We start from the raw sequence: 8,879 nt of genomic DNA on the forward strand, positions 1-8,879 counted from the left end.
CAGAAAGCCAACAGTTTTACATTTATTTATTTATGCAGAGCAAATAATTAAGCAGTCCACCTAAATGTATTTGCACTGGACATAATTACTGAAGATTATTCCACAGAAATGTTAACATCAAAGGAAATCAAAGTAGTTCACATCCGCACAGAGACTTAAACCAGGGAAAGGCTAAAGTTTTAGGCCAAATGGAAAAGTCAAAATTACATACAAAAGTTTGTTAGGAAATTAAAATTGTGGAGGATTGTACTGCAAGCTTGCAATATGAGACTTTTGGCAAAGTAAAGTACATACAGCAAACTATACAGACAGCAAAATTGGCATTGTCAGAGTTTTACCCCAAATCACATAATATCTTGCTGAAGCAAACCTCCCAGCCATCACCTTCAAGGGACACATTGACAGTAAAAGTCTTCTCTTTCTCTGTTCTCTCATGTCTTCACCTTTTCCAGGATGCCTCCTCCAGGTCTTCCTTCCCCTCATTTGTGTCTCTGGGGTATTAAATGTGATCACCCCCCTCTGCACCCTTATATGGATTCTGGACATTTGGCCCTAAGGTAGCTCTGGTGACAGTATCCCAGAGGCAAATAATAGGTTTTGCTGACTGATGATGAAAAAGCGACTGAGAAACCAGCTGTCACTGCAGTCTCTGCCTCATCTTTGATTCACTTGTATGACTTTTTGACATTATGTAACAGAGAATGACGTCTTTAGCAACCGTAGTTTGAGTCGCCCTTATGGCAGCGACAGCTGTGTCAGTCATTAGGCTGTTTGCACACAGGCCCCGCCTGTAAATACTCCAGCATCCAGGCACCAGCCATTCTTAGCAGCTCTTGAGATGTGCGGGTCTAAATGTGTGAACCGTAATTATAGTTAATCTTCATGAATTAGTTCCAGCCGTTCAACAACCTTCTCTTGGGCACATCCCTCACATTTTCAACAGGGATATGTAAACAGCAGGCAACTGGCAAATTTGTGAACGGAAAAAGAGGACTATGAGAGTTTCCAGATCCCAGATTTTTTTGGGGGGACAGCACTTGGTTTCTCCAAGCTGAAATACTCATGTGAATCTCAATTAGTGGCTGGAGGAGATTTTTCCAGCGTGTTTCGAACCAGGCCACTTTCATTCAGAAGACTCTCCTAATGATTTTTATGATTTAATGGAGGAAAGCTGCCTGTGTTCCTCTGTATTGATCCTGAAACATGAACCTCCCTGAAGTGTCTTCCGATTCACATCATCTGCTAGCCACGGCGCTGGCTTGCACTTAGCTCATTACTGTAGTTCCAGATGGAGCTGGTAGTATGCGTGCTTGCCCCATATTGGTGAAGAGGAGATCAGGCTTCATTGTGTGTTAGTGTGCTTGTGTAATTTTATGTGAAAAAAGAGTAGATGGAAATATGCTTCAACAGGCATGGTAACAACGTCTCCTTCAAAGTATTTGACTAAGCAGCCATGCACAATCCATCACTTGGCAAATGGCTGGTTGTCAAAATCTATTCTAACTATGGATACACAATACACACATGCACAAACTCACACATAATACACACATGGACACACTCTCACACATTAGACACACTGACACACAAACACAGACAGAAACGATCACACACAAATGCACACAGAAACTCACAGACACACACAATATCACACATGCACACACACCGCATGTGTACGTGCACTACCTGCATACACAAGCACACAGACCTACACACACACACACACTCAGGGCAGGGAAGACAGGCACTTTTCCCAGGTCCATGTTTTTCCCTGGAGACAAGGCAGTGTGGAGATGGGGCTGCATTAAGAGGTCTGGCAGCTGCTGCTGAAGGTACTGAATGTATGGCAGCAGAGGCAGTCTGAACACAGATAAGAGAGAGGAGCAGAGAGGAGGAGATGAGACCAAATTGAGTACAGAGAATGGAAGAAGCAGATGAGGGGAGTGGAAAGATGGGGAGAGGAGATGGGAGAAAAGAGAGGAGGTGGAGAGAGTAGCAGGGAAAGGAGAGGGGAGGACGTGAGAGATGATCGGGGAGGAGAAGAAAAGCGAAGTGAGGATAGTGGGGGAACCAGAAGAGGAGGAGGAAAGAGGAGAACGGAAAAGAAGAAAGAAAAGAGGAATGAGTAGAGAAACGGGAAGACCAGGCAGAGAAGAATCAGGGTGAGAGGAGAGAAAGAAGACTCGAACAAGGGAACAAGCAGGCCGCAGAGTAGATGGGGAAGGAGAGGGAAGAGTGGGGGAAGGAGGGGAGACGGCTGGTCTGAATGACTGTGAGCAGACAGAATGGACAGCAGATTCAGTAATAATTTAGTTGAGGGGAGACACTGGCACCAGCAGCAAATGGGCTACTGACAGCTCAATGAAAGGAAAGAAGAATCCTGACAGAAAAAGGGTGATCACATGATCCTGTAATGTTTTATAAAATGGTACCCTGACGGAGCAGACCCCTGGTGGAGCAGACCCCTCCCTGACGGAGCAGACCCCTGACAGAGCAGACCCCTGGTGCACACACCACAGCCATGAGATGGGCAGCCTGGGGCTCACAGTGACACAAGGATCACCGGTTTAATTTATTACCACAGCATCAAAACTCCACTCCACCCACAATTTTCACCCTCATTTCTCGTATCCCGTCTCTCTATTTCTCTATTTCTCTGTGTTCCAGTTATATTCGAGGGGAAATTTGTCATTAAATTGATTTAAAAAAAAGAATTGAATAGAAGTGAGGTATCAGTGCTTTTCGGTATCAGTCATCCTGACATTCTTGTGTGAAAGCATTTTTTTTATCTGAGTGAGTGAATGTTTTTTTTTACTGTATTCAAGTCAAGTCTGCTTTTTAGCATCCAAGCAAATATGCAGCACATACCCATGCCTGGCCTTCACACCTTTACAACACATACACATACCTGGCCTTCACACCTTTACAACACATACACATACCTGGCCTTCACACCTTTACAACACATACACATACCTGGCCTTCACACCTTTACAACACATACACATACCTGGCCTTCACACCTTTACAACACATACACATACCTGGCCTTCACACCTTTACAACACATACACATACCTGGCCTTTACACCTTTACAACACATACACATACCTGGCCTTCACACCTTTACAACACATACACGGTGTGGCACGGTGGCTTAGGTGCTTGCACTGCTTGCACTGCAGCCTCACAGCAAGAAGGTCATGGGTTCGATTCCCACATGGGGCGCTGTTGGCTCTGGGGGGCTGATCCTCCCCAGACCTTCAGTGCTCAGGTGGGCTATCTCCCAGGCCTTTCTGTGTGGAGTCACATGGCTTAAAAAAGCTGCCCACTGCTCCTGGGGTCCTGGAGGAAGGACAGTCCGGGATGGGATAAATGCAGAAGCTAAATTCACAAATGACCTCAGGCCTGCGTGTGTGTGTGTCCTGTGTCGCCTCCATGTATTCACGTGTGTCGCTTGTGCGATTAAAGTCATGCCTGGCCTTCACACCTTTACAACACATACCCATGCCTGGCCTTCACACCTTTACAACTGGCATTGGTATTTCCAGTGACATGCTTGAACCTTATGTTAGTATCTCCACATTTTTGTGTCCTTGTAAATAAAAAAGCCTAAACTAAAAGCTGACCTGTCTTATAACATATACACATAACTACATTTTCGGAAAATTATAAAATAAAACCATTTCCTATGGGTACTGCATTACAGGTAATAGTCTTTCTAAACCTTTGAATTCTGGATGCAGCCAGACCTGTTGAGGCACTAGCTATAATTATGGTTTTGTTTTGGTTTATCATATCTACTTATATCCCTGATTAACCCTGCACCAAAGACTGGTTTAGTGTGAACTAAAGAGGTAAATATATGCCAGCCTAATTTATGTTGTGTTTACTTATGTTGAAATATGCAAAAGTAATTGTAGGTAAAGCTAGTTTCAACCCTGTCATATTTTGTAGGCCACAGGGTCAAAGGGTCATAGTGCCCACCACCTACCAACCAGGTCTCTTAAGCTCTGTGCAAACGTTGTTTCCTTGCAAAGAGATCTGACAAACGAGAAGACAGCTGTTTAGCAAAGCTTGCTTCCGTGTCTTATCAAAAGCCCCACTACAAAATGCTAAACATATTCCTCTCTTTGATTTTGATTCATTGTGCTAGAACACAGACAGCACATTATCATCTTTTTAATCTCCCCCGCTACATCTCTCTCTCTCTCCCTCTCTATCTCTCGGTCGCTCTCTCCATCTATCATATATATATATATATATATATATATATATATATATATATATGCAGTATACATTTTACAGTATATATAAAAATGTGTGTGTGTGTGTGTGTGTGTGTAAACATGTATGTATTTGTTCGGCAAGTTATGCATATGTTTATGTGTCAGCTTTAAGATGTGACATACATTTGTATAGGCAGTTTTGGAAAAGAGACTTCTCCATTTTTGCTTTAACCTGCCATCTAGATGTAGTGCACCCCCTGCCTTTCTTCTGAGATTTGAGGTCCCATTTAACTGAGACCCTCAGTTATCTGTCGTCATATAGGAACGCCAAGACTGCTGTGGGCCATGGGAATTTGTAAATCATTTTGAAATACTAACAGAGTCTATGATCACACAGATTTATATACTCACTTTGAGTAAATTGAGATAAGATGTGGAGGGTTTGATTTTGCTCTGTGGTGTGATAAATTGCCAACAGCGGTGTTACTGTAGAGTCTGACAAAGTCACGAGCTTCATATAATTTGCTTTGGAGTGTTCGCTGTGCACTTGCTTTTATACAAACCAGTAATGAATAATTCTTAGTGGAGGCGATGCTTCATTTTATCTCAGCTTTTGAATTTATTTGGCTCTATGATCACCGTGTTCAGAGTTCTCATCATGTTATAGTCTGTATATAAGACTTACTTGTCTGGTGGCTTGGCAACACCTTTACATGGACACCTGTGATTGACAGCAATGTCTTCCTATTAGAATTGAAAGGTGATAACTTCTTCCTCAGCACTCATTGGTAATGACACTGGCTGGGCTCACCCCATGAGGTTCTACCCACAACATGTCATCCAGTGTGGGGCTGGCGGAAGTCCGTGATGACTAATTTATTTCTCTTACCCTCAGGCAGTCAGGGCCTTAAAAATGGATGAAAGAACATGCATCATTACTATCAGAACACATGTGCCTGCGTGTTTAAAGGAGTATACAAATTCACACTCTGGTATTTCCACAAATGTGCTTTCCAAACTCGTTCTCTGTCTGATGCTACAGTGCAGTTTCTTAGATTTTAAATGGGCTCCTCCTGGTATGTCTGCAATCATATGAGAAATTTAGTTTGTACTGGGGGGGTGGATGAGGGTGTGTGCATATATCAATGTGTAGATGTATGCAGGATGTATGTCCCTATGCAGACATGCGTGTTTATGTAGATGAGTTTGCCTGTTTGTGTGTGTGTGTGTGTGTGTGTGTGTGTGTGTGTGTGTGTGTGTGTGTGTGTGTGTGTGTGTTTGTGTGCGTTTGAAGAGGCAGGGCTGGAATGGAGGTGATGAAAAGGCTGTTGTAATCCACTCATACATCGAGGCAATAACACAGGATTAAAGTAAACACTTTAGCAGAAGGTAATTATTCCTGCATGGCAATTCACTGACCTAGATTTGCAGCATTCGGTGACAGTTTTCAATTTTCTTTCATTAAGCGGATGAAGCAAAGCCATGCTCTGGAACTTTTAAATATGATTAGACAGGGGGATAATTCTGAGTGTCCGGATTAGTCAAGGCTTTTTTCCCTATGAATTCATGATAGCGTATGAAATTGATTTTTCCTCTTTAAGACAAGAATGGATCCTGTCGCTATCTGCCAAATATTAATACCACAGTGCAGTGTTAATATATCACCTAAATGCTTGATAAAAGACAATGTGGTAATAGTCATGGTTGGAAAGGTTACTTTTGATTTAAGTTATACAGTATATAGGAAAAAATTCCATGTGCTTTTGGTTGGGGGTTCCCACAGTACTCATAGCCAGAAACCTAACCAATATAACCACTGCCCAACCATAGATCCAGCAGGATAAAACAGCAACGCACAATTGCCTGGTGACAGCCGCAACACTTGCCGCATGTTGTACCCGGGATCCGTAAAGGCCCTCCTTCATAGTACAACATGCGCTGTCTGTAGCCCACAAGTGCTAAACACAACAACATGACTGCCCAACTATAGAACCTGAGCATCAGGATACAACAACAAGAACATGGCACCCCAAACCCATCCTCCTCTATACTCATGATGGGTTAGTCCACATGCCACTACCAGAAACAACAACAGATACACCTCTATAAGACTTCACATATCTCAGAGTTAGTTCAGGTTAATCCACGATCCCACGTATCCTGTGAGCGCCTCAGTCAGAACCACTGGCTTGCTTTTTCAGCAGCCTAACATAACTCTTTTCAAGCTCCTTTGAGTGACCATCCTCGAAAACCAGAACCCAATAGAAGTGTTATGGTTGATTTAGCTTCAAAGCCTCCAACACCTATCTCCACTGGTTTTGTGTGTGCTTGCCAACCTCATTGCTTCACCTCCACTACCAATTCCACATACTGTACTTTAGCTTCTTCCTTTCAAATGCTTCCTCAATCGTACCTTCAAAGGGAATCGTTAACTCCATAAGTTAAAGAATGCGCTCCCCCTAAGAATATAACACTGTGTCTGGGCTCATAGCACTTACAAGATAACACTGTGGAACTTTAAGTTGTCTACTGACATCAGCCAGCCATCTCCAATCCTGCACTTTGCCCTATTTGCCAGGACTGTTTGTACGTGTCTAGGGTCCACTTTTCTGCCCCCTTGCACAAAATAATTCCTACGGTCCCTTTCATTAACTGGCAAAGAGGTAACCTCAACACATTTATTCTCAAACAAACATGAAAGTCACTTTAAAACCTGATTATGTCTCCATATGTAAGGACCCTGGGTCAAACTGGTTTTAAATCCAGACAAAATACATTTTTAATGAACCAACAACTTCTGTCCTCACCCTCTTACAGACTGAGGATCTGTAGAATTGGGAGGACATCATAAGTGGCTCCAACGATGAATTGAATGCAGTTAGCTTCCATAGTCCAAAGTTCTCTCCAGCTGATATTACTCGTTTCAACACCCTGCCAGTTCAACCATTGCCCTTGCTTTACTTGAGAAATCGCTGCTGCTCATCTAGCTTCCTCAGTGCAGAAATATAATAGGTTATAGATTACTTGTTACCCTGTTAAAAATGTTACTATTTTAATTACTTCATCAAAGTAATGTAACTTTTTGATTGGCTTACAAGAGGAGGTGCAAATTCGAATGAGAGAACAACACTCAACATTTGAGCACATACTGCCAAATGAATGGAGCCTGTCTAGACGGCAAAAAAAGGAAGGTTGATATGGTAGTGATAACTATAACAATAACAGTAAAACTTCCAAAATATCAAGGACACATAATAAACATATATAACCATACTACAAAATAATAATAAAAAAAGATATATTCTCACATTCAAATATCATAGCGACATTCTACTGCTCCACCACATATAGCATATAGGCCTATATCTATTTCTATTTTATTTTTCTTTCTTTCTTTCCTTCTTTCCCTTCCCTGTCTTGATTTTACTCAGAGGGTAATGCTTCTCATGGGCACTGATTATTAGAGCTCTCACAGTATGAGGGTCCTGCACCTGATTCATGATTGGGCAAATCAGAGCTCCTGCTTCTCAGACACAGTGTATGTCTTCATCTTCCACCCTGCTCTGGTGGAGCACTACGGGCTTTGAGCCACAAGCTGCCAGTGCTCCTCCCTCAGCCTCCTCCACACCTCCTCCACACCTCCTCTCCAATTGCACCCCTTTTGAATCCACCTGTCTTTGTCTCCTCATTGGATAGCTCCCCTTCGCACGTCTGTCTGCTTGTGAGTAGGGTTCCCAGAAGACGTGTATTTTTAGAGCACCCTGTGCTCTAAAGCATCCTCTGTTTCTCTGTTTTATACATGGCAGCTACGATTGCTACTTACATTACCACTACCATCTGTTTGGTATGTCTGACAGAGAATGAGGAGCATGTTATTTTTAATGTGTGAGTACATTTTGTGGTTGGCAACTCATTAATCAAAGTTAGTTCATATCTTTACGAAAGTTCTGGCATTACAGTGATCTGAAGCACTGGCATTTTCATCAATTGGTCATACATGAGTGACTGCAGGACATGATCATTGATACAAATGGCATTATATTACATGGTTGTCATAGTATGTCAGTGTTTACGGTGCCTTTTAATTGATTGACGTCAAATAAATTCTTCATTCAGATGAAATAGTTTGAAATTAGATTATAACCTGACAATGATGCGTGTATGTGAACTGTCAAATTACCATTTATTGTGTTTCAAGATTTTTAGTATAGTGTAATCAGAGCATTTGATCAAAACAAAATAGTTTTCTTCATCTATGAGTATCTTGAAATTATTAGAAAATCTATTTATCATATTAAGTGGCACTGAGGCACTGTGAATTAAACATATCTGAAGGAGGAGGACACCAGGAGGAGGAGGCAGGACATCAGGGAGGACTTAGTAGAATGTATCCTAATGTGAGTCTTTCTAACAGAGAGCATGTGGGTGGTGTGCTACCATGCTGTGCAAGACTATTAAACATTCAGACAGAGCTTGCTCTGCATGGAAATGTAACCACATTAAAGATTGTGATCCTACCCCAGTTTAATCAGTGTCTGTGTGACTGTGCATCGTCCTCGTTGCACATTTTTGCAGTTCGGAAAGATGCGTACAGAGGGCAATAGTTGTATTTTCAGACAAATAAAGGCCTGTAGATCTAGCCATCTGAT

This window comes from Clupea harengus, chromosome 8, assembly GCF_900700415.2.
Source record: "Clupea harengus chromosome 8, Ch_v2.0.2, whole genome shotgun sequence".
Taxonomy (NCBI): Eukaryota; Metazoa; Chordata; class Actinopteri; order Clupeiformes; family Clupeidae; genus Clupea; species Clupea harengus.